A 20949-nucleotide genomic window follows, 5' to 3' on the forward strand; every position below is an offset into this window, starting at 1 on the left:
AACTACAAAAACCAAAGTGCGGGCTACCAGAAGGGAAGTGGGTGGAGGGATGCGGGAGACAGGTGATTCCGACTAAGGCGTGCGCCTGTGATGAGCTCCTGGTATTGGACGTATTGAATCACTGTATTGTACACTTGAAATTAATATTACCCTGTATGTTAACTAATTGGAATTTCAATAAAAACTTTAAAAAAATACAAGAGAGGTGAGAGACTAATTTACTTCTTTCAGCCTAGAACAGATGAAATAGATACAAGTTATTTGTCAGTATCTCTGATCAGCATTTTGCCATGAGTGTGCTTTACCCTGTTTTCTTCGTTGTTGTTTAGCAGTTTTTAATTTTTTCTCTTCAAAGGCCAACCCTATTTATCAGTTCTGGCATTTTTCTGTTATTGAATTTATTCTCTCTCCTCTCAGCTGCATGATTTCCTTCCTTTTGCTTTCCTTACATTTATTTTGTTATTCCTTTAAAAATGTCCTGAACTGAACGCTAAATCCATTTTGTTTTTATTCTATCTGGTTTAGAAATCTCAGTTTATAAGGTTGTAAATTTCCCCTTGAGCCACCTCCCGAGCTCTAACACCCTCGGGCCCTGCCACCTGTCCCATGCCCTTGAGATAGAGGGCCAGGAGTGCCCCCCACTGAGAGCTCTAGTTTTGGAACGTACTCCTTCTTGCTGCTCTCAAAGGTGCTTACTTCTTTTCCCTTGTCATAGCGTTATGCCTCAAGATTCCTAGGCTTCCCCAAAATAAAATCTCTAGGAAGGTGGCTTCCCACATTCATATGTGACTTGACATCCCCATAAGGAGGGTGTGGTAGACAAACGGAAGACCAGTATATGATAAAGGCACCATTGCAAACCAGCAGGGAAGAGGTGGACAGATCAGCAAGTGATATTAGGACCACTGAATCCCAATTAATTAAAAGTGAAAAATCTAAAGTACTGTAAAAAAAAACTAGGAAAAAAAAGCCATGCCAAAAAAAAAAAAAAAAAGCTTAATAACTTCAGAGTGGTACGGCTTTTCAAAACCTAAAATCTCGGCCACACAAAAAAAGGGGGGCGTGGGTTGTAATTGCGTGTAATTAGGAGTTCTGCACCAACGTTCCAATGGCATAAAAACAAGGTGGGGGAGCACGGCTCTAGATTTATAATTGCCTCGTAAACACGGCAAAAGGTGCTCCTCCTCATTCATCATGAAAGTCATGTGATAAAACCGCTTGAGTAGAGTTGAGCGTTTTTTTAACATGTTTTATGAGCCATTTATATTTTCTGTGAAAGCTGATTTTTGCTTGTGTCCATATTTTCCCCTAGTTGAGGAAAATCAGAACATTTGGTAATACGAATTCGGTTACAACATGGGTAAACAGACACATACGTCTTTGGGGGAAATATGTATGTGAGTTGGTGTGACTTTTCTGAAAGGGCATTTGATCTATTAAAAGCACAGACACAGATCTTAAAAATTCTCATCCCGAGAAAGAAAATTTTGTAACCGTGGGTGGTGGAGGATGTTAACTAGACTTACTGTGGTGATCCTTCCCCAGTATCCACGAATCATTACACCATACACCTGAAACCAAAATAATGGTATATGTCGATTGCACCTCAACAAAATATAAAAACCCATAAACACACATACCGCTTTATCCAGCAATTCTAGTTCCAGGAACATATTCCTATGTGTGTGGATTAACATATATGTGAGCATGTTTTGAAATACCAAAATACTACAAACGAGCTAATTGTCCATCCCTGGGGAGCAGGCTCAATGAATTATGAATTATTTACGAAGCAGTAAAATGAATGGTACATACATATACACACAACATACATACGTGTGCACACTCGATACCGAACTATTTCACTCACTGTGAAGTCAAAACAGCAAAATCCAGTACAGTGTGCCCAAGCATCACTCATTCAACAGATACTAGTCGAGGACTTGCTTTACGCCATGGTCTGTCCTCGGCACTGCAGAAATGGAGAAACATGGAATGGCTCAGATCCAAGCTTACATTCTGCCAGAGGAGAAGCGCAAGGGACAAGTAGGAGATCCAGAAATGAGCTCGTTTCAGAGAGTTGTAAATGCTGTAGTGGGAACTGTGCACAGAGATGTGACCGCGACAGACTGGGGGCAGCCGGGCTGCTTTAGAACACGTGGTCAGGGAGACTTCTCCGGAGGCATCCTCGGAGCTGAGGCAGCAGGGTACAAGAAAAAAGAGCCCGAGGCAGGAAAGAGCTCAGACTGAGGGCCGCAGAGATGGCCGGTTCCGTCGGAGTATGGTGACTGGCGGGGAGGGCACCCCAGAGGGGGTCTGAGCCGTAGGCAGAGCTGGGGATCTGTATTTTCCTCTAAAAACATGCTCTTGCTATATACAAGAGGACGTAAACATACTTAGATGCATTTTTTTTTCTTGCGTGAGTGCTTGTTTATGCACATATTTCTGGAAGGAAAAAGAAGAACCTGATTCCGGCGGCTGCCTGGGGAGGCCTGCAGCTCCAGGACGGGAAGGAGACTTATGTTTCATAGGGTACGTTTCTATGCTGTTCGATATTTATACCATGTACATGAATTACTTTTTCCAATTAAAAACTACTTAATTTTTTAAACTCTGAAAACATCATAATATTCCATCTCAGTCATAATCAGAGAAATGCAAATTAAAACATCAGGGAAATAAGATTTTTTAGAAAGGATTGAAAAACTCATAAAGCTCATAGTTGATGAGAATATGATAAAATGGACTCATGGGGACACCTGGGTGGCTGAGTCAGTTAAGCAGATGCCTTCGGCTCGGGTCATGATCTCAGGGTCCTGGGATGGGGCCCTGCCTCACACTCCCTGCTCAGTGGGAGTCTGCTTCTCCCTCTGCCCCCTGCCCCTGCTTGTGTGCTCGCTCTCTCTCTCTCTGACAAATAAACAAGATCTTTTTTTTAAATGTATAAATCTTTTCTAGTTAGAACTCTTTTTCGCATCTGGATTAAGGACTCTTGCCCTGCTCTAAAATTAGAAAGATATTTCTATATTACTTTGTAAAGGTTTTTTTCTTTTAAGATTTTATTCATTTATTTGACAGAGAGATATCACAAGTAGGCAGAGAGGCAGGCAAGGAGAGAGAGGGGGAAACGGGCTCTCTGCTTAGCAGGGCTCGATCCCAGGACCCTGAGACCATGACCAGAGCCAAAGGCAGAGGCTTAACCCACTGAGCCACCCAGGCGCCCCTGTGAAAGGTTTTAAGTTTTACTCCTGGCACTTAGATCCATTATATATCAATTTTCATATTGGCTGAGGAAGAAGAGAGGCAATTGAATACTTCTTTTCCATCTGGACAATCAATTTGCCCAGCTCCATTTATTGGTGAGTATTGGAGGGAGCCTGGCAGGAGGTAGGGAACAGATGAGGCAATAAATAGGGCTGGGCAAGGAAACAAGGCCTTGGGCTGAGGGAAGTCTGCAGTGGCCCCTGAGCTTTCCTCCTTAATATCAACTGACAAGTGAGAGGAGACTGCCTTCTTGCCTTGTCATCACAGGAGGATTTGCTGCTAGGGACAGTTGCAGCCTTTGTGTCCCCAAAGGGAAATGCTGTTGATACACAGAATATGGACAACTGAAAACCTATAAAGGACTAAAGTCTTTGGTCATATAATCAAGCCACTGAGCCAACTCTAGGAGCAAGCATCTGGTACATATTAAGTCCTCAATAAATATTTCGGAATAAGTGAATGAATGAATACATATTCCTCACAGAACCACTCCCTGCGCCTCACAACACCTAGTTCTTTTCTGTCTCTGTGTCTTCAGATTCTCTGTTCCTTCCACCAAGAATGCCATTCCTTCAACATCTCCATGTCCTAAAATTTGACTCAACCTCCAAGACTCATCTGGAAGGCCACCCTTTCCCTAGTGCTTATTCCAAACTCCAAAAGCAGATGTGATTTCTCCCTCAAATGCTCATAGTTCTTTGTACTTTCCGTATCTACCTTTTTAAACTTTTGACTCTTAATTACTGATGCCTAGTCTAGTTCTACAAAAGGTTTGAAGGTGCTTGTGAGAATACAGAGGACCTCGGTTCCAGCAGTGGTGGGGGCAGGACTGGTTTTGCAGGCAGACTACTGCACACTTCACTGTCCAAACAGGAAAACAGAACTTCTGCAGACAACTGGACTGAAGGAATAAAAGGCCAAGATTCAACAGTAGAACACAGGTAACACGCAGGAGACACTCCCTAAAGGGCCAGGCCCTCAGGAACAAGGGCTATTGCACTGCAGGGCATTATGGGACCTCGTCATCATGAGGCTATTATTGGAAAGAGCAAGAGAAGTAGCAGATGTTCCTAACACAGAGAAACAGATGCAGAAAATCAGACAAATTAAGGTGACAGAAGAATATGGTCAAAATGAAAGAACAAGAACAAACCACAGGATAAGACCAAAGTGAAACAGATATAAGTAATATGCCTGATAGAGAATTTAAAGTGATGATCATGGGGCACCTAGGTAGCTCAATCAGTTAGGCATTAGGCTCTTGGTTTCAATTCAGGTTATGATCTTAGGGTCCTGGGATTGAGCTCTACATCCAGCTCTGTGCTCTGCAGGGAGCCTGCTTGAAGATTTGTTCTCCCTCTCCCTCTGCTCCTCCCTCTGCTCGTGCTTAAGTATGCACTCTCTCTCTCTAAATTAAATAAATAAATCTTTAAAAGATAATTTTTTTTAAATTTTAAAAATAATGATCATAAAGATATTCACTGGACTTGAGAACAGAATGGAGAACATCAGTGAGACCCTTAACACAGAGACAAAAAGGAACCAATCAGAGATCAAGAATGCAATAAATAAAATTAAAAATACACTTGATGGAATAAATAGCAGGCTAGATGAAGCAGAATGGAGTAACGATCTGGAAGACAGAGTAATGGAAAGCAACCGAGCCGAGGAAAGGAGAAGAAAGAGAATTATGCAAATTAAGAATAGTCTTAGGGAACTCAGGGACTCCAGCAAGCATAATAACATCCCCATTATAAGGATCTCAGAAAACAAAGAGAGAGATGGGGATAGAAAATTCATTTGAAAAAATAATAACAGAAAACTTCCCTAATCTGGGGAAAGAAACAGATATCCAGACCCAGGAGGTACAGAGATAGCCCCAAAAATTCAGCCAAAGGAGGACCACACCAAGACACATCGTAATTAAAATGGTTTAAAAAAAAAAAGTGGGGTGCCTGGCTGGCTCAGTTGGTAGAGCACGTGACTCTTGATCTTGGGATCATGAGTTCAAGCTCACATGGGGCATAGAGTTTCCTTAAAAATAAACAAATAATGGCAAAAAGTAGAAATAAAGAAAAATATTTAAGAGCAGCAAGAGAAGGGGTGCCTGGATGGCTCAGTTGGTTAAGCCCCCGACAATTGAATTCAGGTCAGGTCATGATCTCAGGATCATGGAATCGAGCCCCACATCCGGCTCTGCGCTTAGTAAGAGTCTGCTTCTCTCTCTCCTTCTGCCCCTCTGCCCCACACCGGCTCATACTTTCTCTCTCTCTCTCTGAAATAAATAAATCTTTTAAAAAATAATAAAAATAAAAGCAGCAAGGGAAGAGAAAATCGTTATGAACAAGGGAAACCCCATAAGGCTGTCAGTGGATTTTTCTCAGAAACTTTATAGGCCAGACGGGAGTGGCATGATACATTCGCGGTGCTGAAAGGGAAAAATCTGCAGCAAAGAAAACTCCATGCAGCAAGGCTACCTTTCAGAATTGAAGGAGAGATAAAGAGTTGCTCAGACAAACAAAAACTAAAGGACCTCCTGACCACTAAACCAGCCCTGCAGGAAATATTAAAGGGGATTCTTAGAGTGGAAAGGGAGACCATAAGTGAGAGTATGAAAAGTAAAAATCACAAAAGCAGTAAAAATAAATGGTTTTGTAAAAATCAGTCGAGGGATTCATAAAATACAAGGCTGTAAAACATGACACCAAACACCTAAAATGTGGGAGGAAGAGGAATACAGAATGGGCTTAAACTAAGAGACCATCAACTTAATATAGACTGCTACGTGCAGAAGATGTTAAATACAAATGTAATGGTAATCACCAGTAATAGATGTGCAAAGAATAAAGAGAAAGGATTCCAAGTACATCAGGAAAGAAAGCCAACAATGAAAGACAAAAAGAGAAGAAAGGACCAGAGAAAATCAATAGAAACAACCACAAAACAAGTAACAAAGTAGCAATAAATACATAACCATCAGGGCGCCTGGGTGGCTCAGTGGGTTAAAGCCTCTGCCCTCGGCTCAGGTCATGATCCCAGGGTCCTGGGATCAAGCCCCGAGTCGGGCTCTCTGCTCAGCAGGGAGCCTGCTTCCCCCTCTCTCTCTCTGCCTGCCTCTCTGCCTACTTGGGATATCTCTCTCTGTCAAATAAGTAAATAAAATCTTTAAAAAAAAATACATAACCATCAATAATTACTTTGAATGTAAGTGGACTAAAAACTCTAATCAAAAGTCATAGGGTGACAGAATGGATTAAAAAAAACAAACACACAAGGCCTATATATAAGCTGCCTACAAGAGACTAATTTCAGACTAAAAGGCACCTGCAGATTAAAAGTGAGGAGATGTAGGGGTGCCTGGGTGGCTCAGTGGGTTAAAGCCTCTGCCTTCAGCTCAGGTTATGGTCCTGGGGTCCTGGGATCGAGCCCCACAATGGGCTCTCTGCTCAGCAGGGAGCCCGCTTCCCCCTCTCTTTCTGCCTGCCTCTCTGCCTACTTGTGATCTCTTTTTCTCTGTCAAATAAATAAATAAAATATTTTTTTTTAAAAACTAGGACTGTAACAAGAACAAGGAAGGACACTATATAATAATTAAGGGGACAATCCAACAATAAGATATAACAATTGTAAATACTTGTGCACCCAACATGGGAACACCCAAACCCATAAACAGTTAATGACAAACATAAAGGAACCAATCAATAGTAATATAATAATAGTAGGGGACTTTTCCACCCCACTCACATCAATGAACAGATCATCCAAACAGAAAATCAACAAGAAAACAATGGCTTTGAACGACACACTGGAACAGATGGATTTAACAGACGTATTTAGAAAATTCCATCTTAAAACAGCAGAATATACATTCTTTTCAAGTGCACATGGAATGTTCTCCAGAATAGATCACATATTAAGCACTGAAACAAGTCTCCACAAATTCAAAAAAACTGAAGTAATACCATGTATCTTTTCTGACCACAATGCTATGAAACTAGAAATCAACCACAAGAAAAAAATCTAGAAAAAGCCCAAATACATGGAGGTTAAATAACATGCTATTAAACAATGAATGGATTGGGCACCTGGGTGGCTCAGTCGTTAAGCAGCTGCCTTCGGCTCAGGTCATGATCCCGGGGTCCTGGGATCAAGCCCCACATCAGGCTCCCTACTCAGCGGGAAGCCTGTTGATCCCTCTCCCACGCCCCCTACTTGCATTCCCTCTCTCTCTGTGTCTCTCTCTGCCAAATAAATAAATAAAATCTTTATTAAAAAAATGAATGCGTCAACCAAGAAACCAAAGAAGAAATAAAAAACTACATGAAGACAAATGAAAATGAAAACACAACAGTCTGAAACCTTTGGGATGAAACAAAAGTGGTTCTAAGAGGGAAGTTTATAGCAACACAGGCCAACCTTAAGAAGCAAGAAGAATCTCAAATAAACAAGCCAACTTACACCTAAAGGAGCTAGAAAAAGAACAACAAACAAAAACCCAAACCCAGCAAAGGAAGGAAATAATAAAGATTAGAGCAGAAAAAAATTGATATAAAAACTAAAACAACAACATTGGGGTGCCTGGGTGGCTCAGTGGGTTAAGCCGCTGCCTTCGGCTCAGGTCGTGATCCCAGGGTCCTGGGATCGAGCCCCGCATCGGGCTCTCTGCACAGCGGGGAGCCTGCTTCCCTTCCTCTCTCTGCCTGCCTCTCTGCCTACTTGTGATCTCTGCCTGTCAAATAAATAAATAAAATCTTAAAAAAAAAAACTAAAACAACAACAAAGAAAACAATAGAACAGATCAATAAAACCAGAAGCTTATTCTTTGAAAAAATTAATAAAATTCTACTCTTGCAACTAATATTATACTACATATTAGCTAATTAGAATTTAAATTAAAAAAAGGAAAAAATAATAAAATTGAGACATCTCTAGCAAGATACATTTAAAAAGGGGGGGGGGAATCCTGAATAAACAAAATTACTAATGAAAGAGGAGAAATAACCAATACCACAGAAATACAAACAATTTTTTAAAAAGATTTATTTATTTATTTGGCAGACAGAGATCACAAGTAGGCAGAGAGGCAGGCAGAGAGAGAGAGGGAAGCAGGCTTCCTGCTGAGCAGAGAGCCCAATGCAGGGCTCGATCCCAGGACTCTGTGATCATGACCTGAGCTGAAGGCAGAGGCTTTAACCCACTGAGTCACCCAGGCACCCTGAAGTACAAACAATTTTAACAGAATATTATGAAATGATATTCTAACAAATTGGACAACTTAGAAGAAATAGATTAATTTTTAGAAACATATAACCTATGAAAACCAAAGGAGGAAGAAAGAGATTTGAACACATCAATCACCAGCAATGAAATTGATTCAGTAATCAAAAACCCAGGACCAGGTGGCTTCACAGGCAAATTCTACTGAACATTCATTTATTTATTTTTAAAGATTTATTTATGTAAGGGGCTCCTGGGTGGCTGAGCGTCCCACTCTTGGTTTTAGCTCAGGTCATGATCTCAGGGTTGTGGGACTGAGCCCCTTGTTGGGCTGAGCATGGAGTCTGCTTAAGATTCTCTCCCCTTTCCTCTATGCACCCCCTGAAATAAATAAAATGTATTTATTTGTTTAAGAGAGAGAGCGCAGGGGGCACCTGGGTGGCTCAGTGGGTTAAAGCCTCTGCCTTTGGCTCAGGTCATGATCCCAGGGTCCTGGGATCGAGCCCCGCATCGGGCTCTCTGCTCAGCAGGGAGCCTGCCTCCCCCTCTCTCTCTGCCTGCCTCTTTGCCTACTTGTGATCTCTGTCTGGCAAGTAAATAAATAAAATCTTAAAAAAAAGAGAGAGATAGAGCGCACACACTTATGTGAGAGAGGAGGGGAGCAGAGGGAGAGGAAGAGAGAGAATCCTCAAGCAGACTCCACTGAGCAGGAAGACCTCCATGGGGCTCGATCCCAGGACCCCAAGCTCATGACTTGAGCCAAAGTCAAGAGTCAGACACTTAACCAACTGAACCATCCAGGCGCTCCAATTCTACCAAACATTTAAAGAAGAGTTAATACCCATTCTTCTCAAACTACTCAGAAAAATACCAGAGGAAGTAAAGCTTCAAATTCATTCTATGAAGCCAGCACTACCCTGACACCAAAAACAAAGACACTACAGAAAAAGAGAACAAGAATATGATGCTGAAATCCTCAACAAAATATTAGCAAACTGAATCCAACAATATATTGAGAAAATCATTCTACACGATCAAGTGGGATTTATTCCCAGGATGCAAAGGTGATTTAATATTTGCAAAACAACCAATGTGATATGTCACATCAATAAGAAGTAGGATAAGAACCATACGATCATTTAAATAGATGCAGAAAAAGCACTTGACATAGTACAACAACCACTCGTGATAAAAACCCTCTGCAAATAGGTCTAGAGAGAATATATCTCAACACGATAAAGGCCATATACGAAAACTCTACAGCCAACAAAATACTGAATGATGAAAGCTCAGAGCTTTACCCCTAAGGTCAGGAATAAGACAACGGTGTGCATTCTTACCACTTTTATTCAATATATTACTGGAAGTTCTGACCACAGCAATCAGATGACATAAAGACATAAAAGGCATCCAAATGGGTAAGAAAGAAGTAAAACTGTCACTACTTGCAGATGAGATGCTATTATACATAGAAAACCCTAAAGATTCCACCAAACAACTATTAGAACTAATAAATGAATTCAGTAAAGTTGCAGGACATAAAATCAATGTACAGAAATCTGTTTATTCCTATACATGAAGAATGAAGCAGCAGAAAGTGAAACTAAGAGGGGTGCCTGGGTGGCTCAGTGGGTTAAAGCCTCTGCCTTTGGCTCAGGTCATGATCCCAGGGTCCTGGGATCGAGCCCCGCATCGGGCTCTCTGCTCCACGGGAAGCCTGCTTCCTCCTCTCTCTCTGCCTGCTTCTCTGCCTACTTATGATCTCTTGTCTGTCAAATAAATAAATAAAATCTTTAAAAAAAAAGAAAATGAAACTAAGAAAATGCCATTTGCTGTTACACCAAAAAACAAATAAAATACCTAGGAATAAACTTAACCAGAGTTGTGAAAGACCTGTACTCGGAAAACTTAAAACACTGATGAAAGAAATTCAAGATGACACAAAGAAATGGAAAGACATTCCATGCTTATGGGTTAGAAGAACAAAAAAATTTTTTAAGATTTTATTTTTAAGTCATTTCTACACCCAATGTGGAGCTTGAACTCACAACTCCAAGATCAAGAGTTGTATACTCTACCAACTGAGCCAACCAGATGCCCTGGAAGAACAAATATTGTTAAAATGTCGAAATGACCAAAGCAATCTACACATTTAATGCAATCCTTATCAAAATACCAAAAGCATTTTTCACAGAGCTAGAACAAACAATCCTAAAATGTGTATGGAACTGAGAAGGAGTGCTCACTTCAGCAGCACATACACTAAAATTGGAAGGAACTGCGAAAGACCCCTAATAGCCAAAGCAACCTTGAAAAAGAAACAAAGCTGGGGCATCACAGTTCCAGACTCCCAGTTGTATTACAAAGCTGTAGTAATCAAAACTGTATGGTACGGGCATAAAAATAGACACATGGAGTAACAGACTAGAACATAACCCCGAAGTAAATTCACAATTATGCAATCAATTTAATATTCAACAAAGGAAGCAAGAATATGCAATGGGAAAAAGACAGTCTCTTCAACAAATGGTGCTGGGAAAACTGGACAGCTCCAGACAAAGAATGAAACTGGAACACTTTCTTACACCACACACAGAAATAAACTCAAAATGGATTAAAGACCTAAATGTGAGACCTGAAACCATAAACATTCTAGAAGAGAGCACATGCAATAGCTTCTTTGGCATGAGCCATAGCAAATTCTTTCTAAATATGTCTCCTAAGGCAAAGGAAACAGAAGCCAAGACAAACTGGGGTGCCTGGCTGGCTCAGTCAGTAGAGCACGGGACTCTTAATCTCAGGGTTATAAGTTCAAGCCCCACACTGGGTGTAGAGATTACTTAAACATAAACTGCCCTCCCCCAAAAAACTAAAAATAAACTATAGGGACCACATCAAAATGAAATGTTTCTGCACAGTAAAGGAAACAGTCAACAAAACTAAAAGGCAACATACTGAATGGGGAAGATAATTTAAAGGGTAGTCTCCAAAATATATAAAGAACTTATAAAACTCAATACCACTTGGGGCACCTGAGTGGCTCAGTCAGTTAAGTGTCTGCCTTTGGCTTAGGGATGGAAGCCATGTAGGGCTCCCTGCTCAGAGGGGACCCTGTTTCTCCCTCTCCCTCTGCTCCTCCCCTCTGCTTGTGCACTCGCTGTCTCTCTCTCTGTCTGTCAAATAAATAAATAAAATCTTTAAAAAAAAACCCTCGATATCCAAAAAACAAATAACCTAATATAAAAGTGGGCAGAACTACTGGGTATTTACCCTAAAGATACAAACGTAGTGATCCGAAGGGGCACGTGCACCTGAATGTTTATAGCAGCAATGTCCACAATAGCCAAACTGTGGAAAGAACCTAGATGTCCATCCACAGATGAATGGACAAAGAAGATGTGGTGTATATACACAATGGAATACTATGCAGCCATCAAAAGAAATGAAATCTTGCCATTTGCAACGATGTAGATGGAACTAGAGGTTATTATGCTGAGCAAAATAAGTCAATCAGAGAAAGACAATTATCATATGATCTCCCTGATATGAGGAATTTGAGACGCAACGTGGGGGGTTTGGAGGGTAGGAAAAGAATAAATGAAACAAGATGGGATCGGGAGGGAGACAAACCATAAGAGAATCTGAGGGTAACCAGGGGAAGGCAGGGAGGGAGAGGGTGGTGGGGTTATGGACATTGGGGAGGGTATGTGCTATAGTGAGTGCTGTGAAGTGTGTAAACCTGGTGATTCACAGACCTGTACCCCTGGGGCTAATAATACATTGTATGTTAATAAAAAATAAAAAATTATATTTAAAAAAGTGGGCAGAAGACATGAATAGTCACTTCTCCAAATATGACATGAAGATGGCCAACAGACAGATGAAAAGATGCTCGGTATCACTCAACCTCAGGGAAATGCAAATCAAAACCACAAGGAGATATCACCTCGCACCTGTCAGAAGGGCTAAAACCAACAACACAAGAGACAACAGGTGTGGGCGAGGATGTGGAGAAAGGGGAGCCTCGTGCACTGCTGGTGGGAACGCAAACTGGGACAGCGGCTCTGGAGAACAGCGTGGAGGGTCCTCAAAAGCAGAACTATCTTATGATCCAGGAATTGCACTATTAGGTATTTACCCAAAACATACGAAAATCCTAATTCTTTTTTTTAAAGATTTTCTTTATTTATTTGACAGAGATCACAAGCAGGCAGAGAGGCAGGCAGGGGGTGGGCTGGGGAGCAGGCTCCCTGCTGAGCAGAGAGCCCAATGCCGATGCCGTACTCAATCCCAGGACTTCGGGATCATGACCTGAGCCGAAGACAGAGGCTTTAACCCACTGAGCCACCCAGGTGCCCCATGAAAATCCTAATTCAGAGGGCTACAGGCACCCTTATGTTTACTGCAGCATTATCTACAATAGCCGATCTATGGAAGCAGCCCGTGTCCACTGACTGGTGGATGGAGAAGGAAGATGCGGTGTGTATACACAATGGACCATCACTCAGCCACAGAAAAGAATGAAATCTTGCCATTTGCAATAACGTGGATGGAGCTAGAGAGTAATAGAGAACAAACTGATGGCTACCAAAAGAGAGGTGGGTGCGGGGTGGGGGAAATAGGAGGTGGGGATTAAAGAGTACACTTACCAATATGTGAGCTACGGCGTTCACAGTTACTAAATATGAACCGATTTTCATCCATTGGTAGCAGCTCCTGATATCCCTCCCCTCCCCCATCTATCATTACACTCAGAGCTAAATACATCCCTACTTGCAATGCCACCTTTGTCCTTTCCGTTTTTTCTTTCTTTTCTTTTTTTCCTATACTTGCAAATATCTCTTGGCTTTTTATTCTGACCCACGGAACTGTCTGCGTAGTACCACACCATTTTGATTTTTATAGTTCCAGGAGATATTCCAATAACCAATAAGGCAAGTTTCCCTTTGTCACTCTTCTCCATTTGACCTTGAATTTTTCCTCCGACACCAATTTTCCCAGGGGTATGATCTATTCCAGACAGATTAGAGCCCCTGGGGTGAAACTTGACCTTCAAAGCTTAGGGTGTGGTGGCGCTGGGCTCCCAAGCAGGTATCTCTCTGTCCAGCAGGAATCTCCATGCCGAGGCACAGTATGAGTGACAGTAGCTGTCCTCCAACCCTGGAAGCAAGGTATCGTTAAGGGGATTCCCATTTATTGCCAGTCTCACATTCCAGAATGCTAAAGAGGGTCCTTTTCCAAATGACGGTCTGCTGCTGCTCACCCAGGTGTGCCCAGAGCACCTGAAACTTGCCTGTTTCAAGAAAGGGATTAAAGTTGCTTCTTCCCTAGACTAAGGCATAGGCCTGCCCAGGGGGATGTGGAGTTGGAGACTCCCCACGTGGTATTTGGTGTTTTTATCCTTGGTGCTATTTGCAAGATGCTGACTTTTAGAAAATCAATGTCCTCATATTTGAAGTTGTCATGCTGCCTGTAAGGGAACCTAACAGAGCAGAGAGGCAGGATAGGTCCTGAGTGGTTCGGCTGAGTGTCCTTTCAGGGGCCCCTGGCCACACTCCCCTGCTCCCCTGCTGACCGCTAGACACTGTTCTGGCTGATGAAACAGATAGGCTCTCTTCATCTGGTCACATTTTGTTCATATGTACATCTTTATTTGTCTTAGGTCCTTACGGAGAAGTAAATTATTGCTGGGGATTAGAATGCCAGACTCAGGGGTCCTCTGAGAGCTGCTAGCCTGGAGATGGTATGAATGGGAAATTCATCACTGACGTGTTCATCAAGAAATGGGTGGTGTTGGGTGGGAGAGTTTGGGGACAGTCCTGGAGACTGTCCTGCTGTATTTTTGTTTTGAAGGTTAGTGTTATACAAATAACCTGCCAGTTTTTCCCTGAAACTGTCATACTTGGGCTGGGTATTAGGGAACAGGGAAAAAGGGATCATTTCCCACAATCGCTCCCTCAGCCAAGTCGCCCACATCCTGTCACAGGTAGTTATGTTTGAGAAGAGCAAAGGGCTTCAGAAACCCATTTGTGACATTTGCTATGTAAGATTTTGTTTTTCAATGCTATTATTTTTTTTGGCTCGACATACTCATTGTAGAAAATTCAGAAACTATGGTGAAGGATAAAGAATTAAAATTACCCATACTTCTCTTTTCAGAGTAACCACTCTTAACATTTTAGTGAATTTCCTCTGATCTGTTTTTTATATCTAACTGAGGTCTTTCAGTATATACACATTTACTTCTGATTCCCAATTATCGTATCATTAAAATAGTGCATAAAGATCAGTTTGATAACCATGTAAAGTTACATTCGATGCTCATATAATGACCAGCTGAACCATCCTCCTATAGCAAGACATCAAAATTGTTTCCAGCTTTCACTTTTATAAATGTAACAGGGTCTTGAAATTCAACTATATCTAGGAAATGAAGACAAAAATGGAGCTCTTTCATTTTTACTGGTCTCCCACATGTCCTGTTCTCTGGGTAGTCTCAGGAGAAAAAGGTTCTTTTCAAATATTCTTCCTAGTCAATAATCCTTATATGGGAAGCTCAGCCTCTCTAAGATAAATGGCCAATCTTCCACTATTGCCAAGATGGAGGCTGGGAAGCAGGTGAAGGAGTGTGGCTTCTGGGATCCCAGGGGCAGGGGTGGGAGGGAGGCTGGGGGTTCCTTGGGCGTGGGTTTCCTCAGGTCCCTTCTGAGGGTCAGGTGATGCCACATCACAGTGATCCCCTCCAGCAAATCACGGCTCCCTCTTAGCTACTCCTGGACACCATGTGGGGGCAGAACAGAGGCTGGGGGAGACAGACCCAGAGCCCCTCCACCTGGGACTGTGTCTGGACTAGTTACAGGGCTTTCTCAGAGGTGACCTCTTCTAGGGGCTCCAAGCAGGAAGAGAGGCAGAGCTCCCTTACCCCCCATCGTGGGTGTCAGAAGTTACTGACTTCTCTATCTCCCATCTCATTCTGCCTGAGGTGCTCTCCTCCCTCTGCCCCTTCCTTCATTGCTTTCATCTTCCTGCTTTTCCCTGGGCCTGACACAGGTGGGCTTCCACTGGGCTCTGCCTCCATCCCTGCCGCGTAGATCAAGCCTCCCGGCCTGCCTTCCGGAGCTGGAAGGATTATCTCCTCCACTTAGGGAGGACCCCACAGGCTAAGTTCTCTGAGCTCCGCTGTTGAAATGCTGAAGGAGGGAGGGGGCTGTAGGGGTACCTTGGATCAAAAGGAAATAATTTAGATCTTTTAAGACAGACACCCGTTTTGCAAGGCTAATGTGCTGCATAATTCTATTCTGAATGTCAGAAGCTGGGTATTAATTCCTTCTTTCTCTCTTCATTCTTTCTGTAATTTTGCATTTCACTGCAATGAATGCCATGGGTTGTAAGATGCACTGTTATTTTAGGTACTCCCAAGAAAGAAAAACAAGCTGCGAATTAAGTTATGAGTGATGCTTTCTTACAGTTTAGAATTTTGGTGTATACTTACTGAAAAAGCTCTTTTTGGGCTCATTTAGACATACGTTTTTATCATATATCACCCCTGTGCATCGGTAAAAAGGAAAATAGAAATGAAATAAATTGGAAAGTGTTCCTAAGACTTCTTTGCAGAAGAGACTGGTGCAGAGGATTCCTCTGAATCCCTTTCCAACTCAGAGTTGTCTGCGCATCAAGAGCGTTGTCGACGAAGGATCTCTTAACCCAGAGACTAAGTAAGAGATCTGCCACTGCCTCTGGAATTTTCTTCCGAACTGCTGACACTCATCTTGGAAGTCTTCATGCTGCCCCTCCCCAACCTTTTAAAAGCCTTACAGAAGGTGTTAATAGAAGGTTTTCAGACCACGTTTGCATATATGCCGACAATGACAACCGTGTCATGACTGTTGCCAAGCCAACAGCTACTGTCAGCCAACATCGATTACGGGACACACCCAATTTCAAAGAAATGTAAGTCTTAGAAATGACGAATTATTGTCAACTTTAATATTTCTCCTTCCCACACCTCTTCTTCTACCCCTAGGCAGGTAGATGCTTCTAATCAAGCAGAAAGAAAGTCATGTTCTTGGAAAGATTCTAATACTTTCTGAGATACTAATCCTCTTCATCTTATTAATGCTGCCGGAAAGAAAAGCTTGAAGTATAAAACCCTGACTACACTTCTGCTATTTCTTCAAAAAGATTCTTAGAAGAGGGTTTAGATATTTAGAAGTTTGGCTATTTTGTGGGTGTGAATATAGTCGTAGCCATCAGATCCAGTGTGAGGTGGGCGGACACAAGTGCATGCTTGTGCGTGTATATGTGCCCACTACAGTGATAAGGGCTCTCAGCAGACCAGAAGTGATCAGGAACTCTTAAAATACAGAAGGAGAATGAGGCTAGACTGAAGGAGGAAACCACAGTAGAAACCACATGCAAGAGAAGATGGCTCACAGAAGTCAAGAGCAGCTGAGAGGTTCTAAGCTCAGAAATGGCAGATACAGGAAGCAGAAAGACAGCTGTCTGGCTACTTGAAGGTGGTTTGTTGAGGCATTTCAGCTGGAACAGGACACTGGCTCTCTGTTTTCCTCCCCTGATTATGTCAAGATGAGGACAAGAGAGGCACCCACCTGCAGTCAGTCGTATGACAGCACATGAGATTAAAAATAATGTCAGTGCCTGGAAAGGCCATCAACACATAGGAGCAAGGAGCTACTTTGGTCAAAGGCAAGCTCCTAGTTCGCCTCACCCAGTGGAGTCTTCCATTCTTCCACCATAATCCCTGGATTCAGGATGTGGGAAACAGTTACAATGTTCACACACTGGCCACAATTCTCAGAAATCTTTAAACAAGTAATGACAAGTGTGACTAATAGTGCTCAAGCAAAAAACAAAAACAAAAACAAAACATTTCATTAAATCACACTATAGGATGTCTAGAGGTGGTTTTAGGTTTGTCAGGTTTGACCCAATTAAAACTATCCACAAATCAATTTCATACTCTGCACTTCAACATCATTAGTGTATAGCCTCATGGTCACATAATGGCTGCTGTGCTCCAGACATTACATCCATGTCAAAGGAAGGAAGAAAGGAAAAGAGGCAGTACCATTGACTTTTCCTCATATAAGTGTTCCTTTTACAATAAAGTAAAAAGATTTCCCAGAAATTTCTCAGTATGTTTCCACTTTTTTCTCATTGGCTAGAAGTTTGTTACATGCCAGACTTAACTGCAGAGGAGGCTAGGAAAAAGAGGCACTGGAATTAGAATTGATTTAGTACAATCAGGATCTGTCACTTGAGCTGGTTGGGCATATGACTGCCCCAAAACAATCAAGGTTCTGTTAGGAAGCAAGAAGTGAAGAACACCTATTTGTAGCCCATTACCAGAGTCTTCCGTAGAAGCTAATAGTAGCACTTGAACACAGAGACAATCACACAACAAAGAATCAAGAAAAACTTGAGAATTAACACCTTGAAACAGAGATCCCAAACCCAATAAGCAGAAGAAACAGTAAGACTTTAGATTACTCACATGTAATAAGCTCAGATAGATAAAAGAGAAGTTAGTATTCAAGAATAATAATAATTAAAGATTTTGGCAAAAAGTCAAATTGGATACTAAAAAAACAAACTTGGGGCGCCTGGGTGGTTCAGTGGGTTAAAGCCTCTGCCTTCAGCTCAGGTCATGATCTCAGGGTCCTGGGATGGCACCCAGCATCGGGCTCTCTGCTCAGCAGGGAGCCTTCTTCCTCCTCTCTCTCTGCCTGCATCTCTGCCTACTTGTGGTCTCTGTCTGTCAAATAAATGAATAAAATCTTTAAAAAAATAAAATAAATTAAAAATTAAAAAACAAACTCAAAGTCAGAATGGACACACTTGAAACATGAAGCCTGGAGCAGAAAAATAGACCAATCAAGAGGGAAAGAAAAAAAATGACCCACACCTAGACCCAGTGTGATATTTCAAGACACCAAGGATAAAAAAAGAAATCCTAAGACAGGTAAAAATGAATCCACTGAAAACTAAAAAAGAAAAGATTCTATAGAAAAGGAACACTTGGGGAATCAAAACTAAGCTTCCAGAAATTAAAAACATAACAGTGGGAGCAGAGAGTTGGAAATTCAGGAGAAGAAATCTCCCAGCAGAGAGAGCAAGAGATAAAAAAGAGACAGAAGATACAAAATAGGGGATCCATCCAGGAGATCCAGTGGTCCAATAATTAGCCTGCACAGAGAAAACTGGGAAAATGGAGGAGCGGAAACTATCTACAAAACAATGTAATTTGATGAAATGTTCCAGAATTGGTGCCATGAAGCACAGCGCTGCTGTGAACACTTCTCCAAGAGCTGAGGACACGATCTCACTGCGTAGCTCACGCACGTTCTCTCATACCATTCACTTAGACTTGCACTAATGCATGCGGTGTGCTCCTCTTTACATAATGAACTCCTGTAAACCCATCAGCCAACAACTCTGCCGCCTCCTTGCTTTTCCCATCCCCCAGCACCCCCAGGGAAGGGTAGCCACCATCCTGAAATTTGTGTTTATCATTCTTTGCTTTTTTAAAAATGGTTTTTCTCGCATAGATGGGTTCCTGAACAATGGGTGGTTTTGTTTTACTTGGTTTACAATCTAATTAAAAAAAAAAAAGAATGTCACTCTGTTGTTCTCTGAAGTGTGTTTTTCCTCTCATCCTTAGACTATGCCTCGTTCATCTCCACAGCTTTGTGAACATACCAAAGTTTATCCTTTTCCTTCTCTTACCTCCTACCAGCTTGGGAGGACTGGAAACGGGTGTTTGTGCGCATGCGCTGATGGAAGTGTCCCATCTTCCTCCTCTCCAGTGGAAAGTCAACAGATGATGACCAAAACTGAAAAACCAAGAAGGAGCAGTACATTCAGAGATAAAGAAGTATATACGAGATGAATCAGCTACGGGAGTGAAAGTGGTTTCCGCTGGTGAGGAGGAAATGGTAGGGGGGGCGAAGGACGAGACTATTTTTATTTTTATTTTTTTTTAAGATTTTACTTATTTGTCAGAGAGAGAAAGAGAGATCAAGAGGGCAAGCACAAGCAGGGAGAACAGCAGGCAGAGGCAGAAGCAGGCACCCCCTGAGCAAGGAGCCCCATGTGGGACTTGATCCCAGGACGCTGGGATCATGACCCCAGCCGAAGGCAGGCACTTAACCAACCGAGCCACCCAGGTGTCCCTAGAGACTGCTATTTTTCATAACAAAACTTGTTCGGTGATTGGACTCTGACACCAAGCACATATACAACATGGCAAAAAAGGTGAACACGCTACGGTTAACCGCCAAAATTACAAAAATGGGAGATAGATCTGGCAAACCATCCATAAGAAAAAAGAACTGGAATAAGTAAAATGCAATCAAGCCAACAAATGGTAGATAAAGAAATAAGAGGGGCTCCTGGCTGGATCATTTGGTAGAGTGCGAGACTCTTGATCTTGGGGTCATGAGTTCAAGCCCCCCCACATTGGGTTTAGAGCTTATTTAAAATTTTATACATAATAAATTTTAAGAATGGCTTCCCTAAGAAAGAAAAAGAAACAAGAAAAATAATTTTTAAGTGTATTAGGTTTTTTTTTTTAAAGATTTTATTTATTTATTTGAGAGAGAGAGTAAGAGAGAGCATGAGAAGGGAGAAGTTCAGAGGGAGAAGCAGACTCCCCGTGGAGCTGGGAGCCCAATGTGGGACTCGATCCCTGGACTCCCAGATCATGACCTGAGCCAAAGGCAGTTACTTAACCAACTGAGCCACCCAGGTGCCCTTAGGTTGTTTTCTTCTTCTTCTTTTTTTTTTTTTTTAAGTGTGTTAGCTTGCTACTATCACAAATTGTCACAAACTTAGGGTGTCTTAAAACAATACAAATTCGTTAGCTTACAGTTCCAGAAGTTTAAAAGTCCAAAACAAATCTCACTAGGCTAAAATCAAGATGAGGGCAGAGCTACAATCCTGGCTAGAGACGCTAGGATAGAATCCATTGTTTTGCCTTTTCTGGCCTCTAGGCCCCTTCCCCACCCCACCCCCACCCCCACCCCCACCCCCACTCCCCCCCCACCCCCCTTTTCCTGGGCTTGTGGCCCTTCTTCCATATTGCATGTCAGCATGGCTGAGTCTGTCTCATCTCAAAACACCAACACAACTCTCCTGCTTCCTTCTTTCACATTTAGGGGCCCATATTTTTATGTTGGCCCTACCTGGATAATCCAGGATAATCTCCCTATTTCAAAGTCAGATGATTAGTCATCTAAATTCCATCTGCAGCTTTAACTCCCCTCTGCCAAGTAATGTAACATAAGTCACCTATTCTGGGGATTAGGAGGTGAATGTCTTCAGGAGGATGTTATTCCACCCATGGGAAAAAAAGTATAGTCAATAGAAAACATGGTTAGACAGAAAAAATAGGTGAAACTCTGGAAAGGGGGGGAAAACAGAGAGGAGTAAATAATTGAAAAATAATAA

The sequence above is a fragment of the Lontra canadensis genome, unplaced genomic scaffold, assembly GCF_010015895.1.
Source record: "Lontra canadensis isolate GAN:19392208 unplaced genomic scaffold, GSC_riverotter_1.0 scaffold94, whole genome shotgun sequence".
NCBI lineage: Eukaryota > Metazoa > Chordata > Mammalia > Carnivora > Mustelidae > Lontra > Lontra canadensis.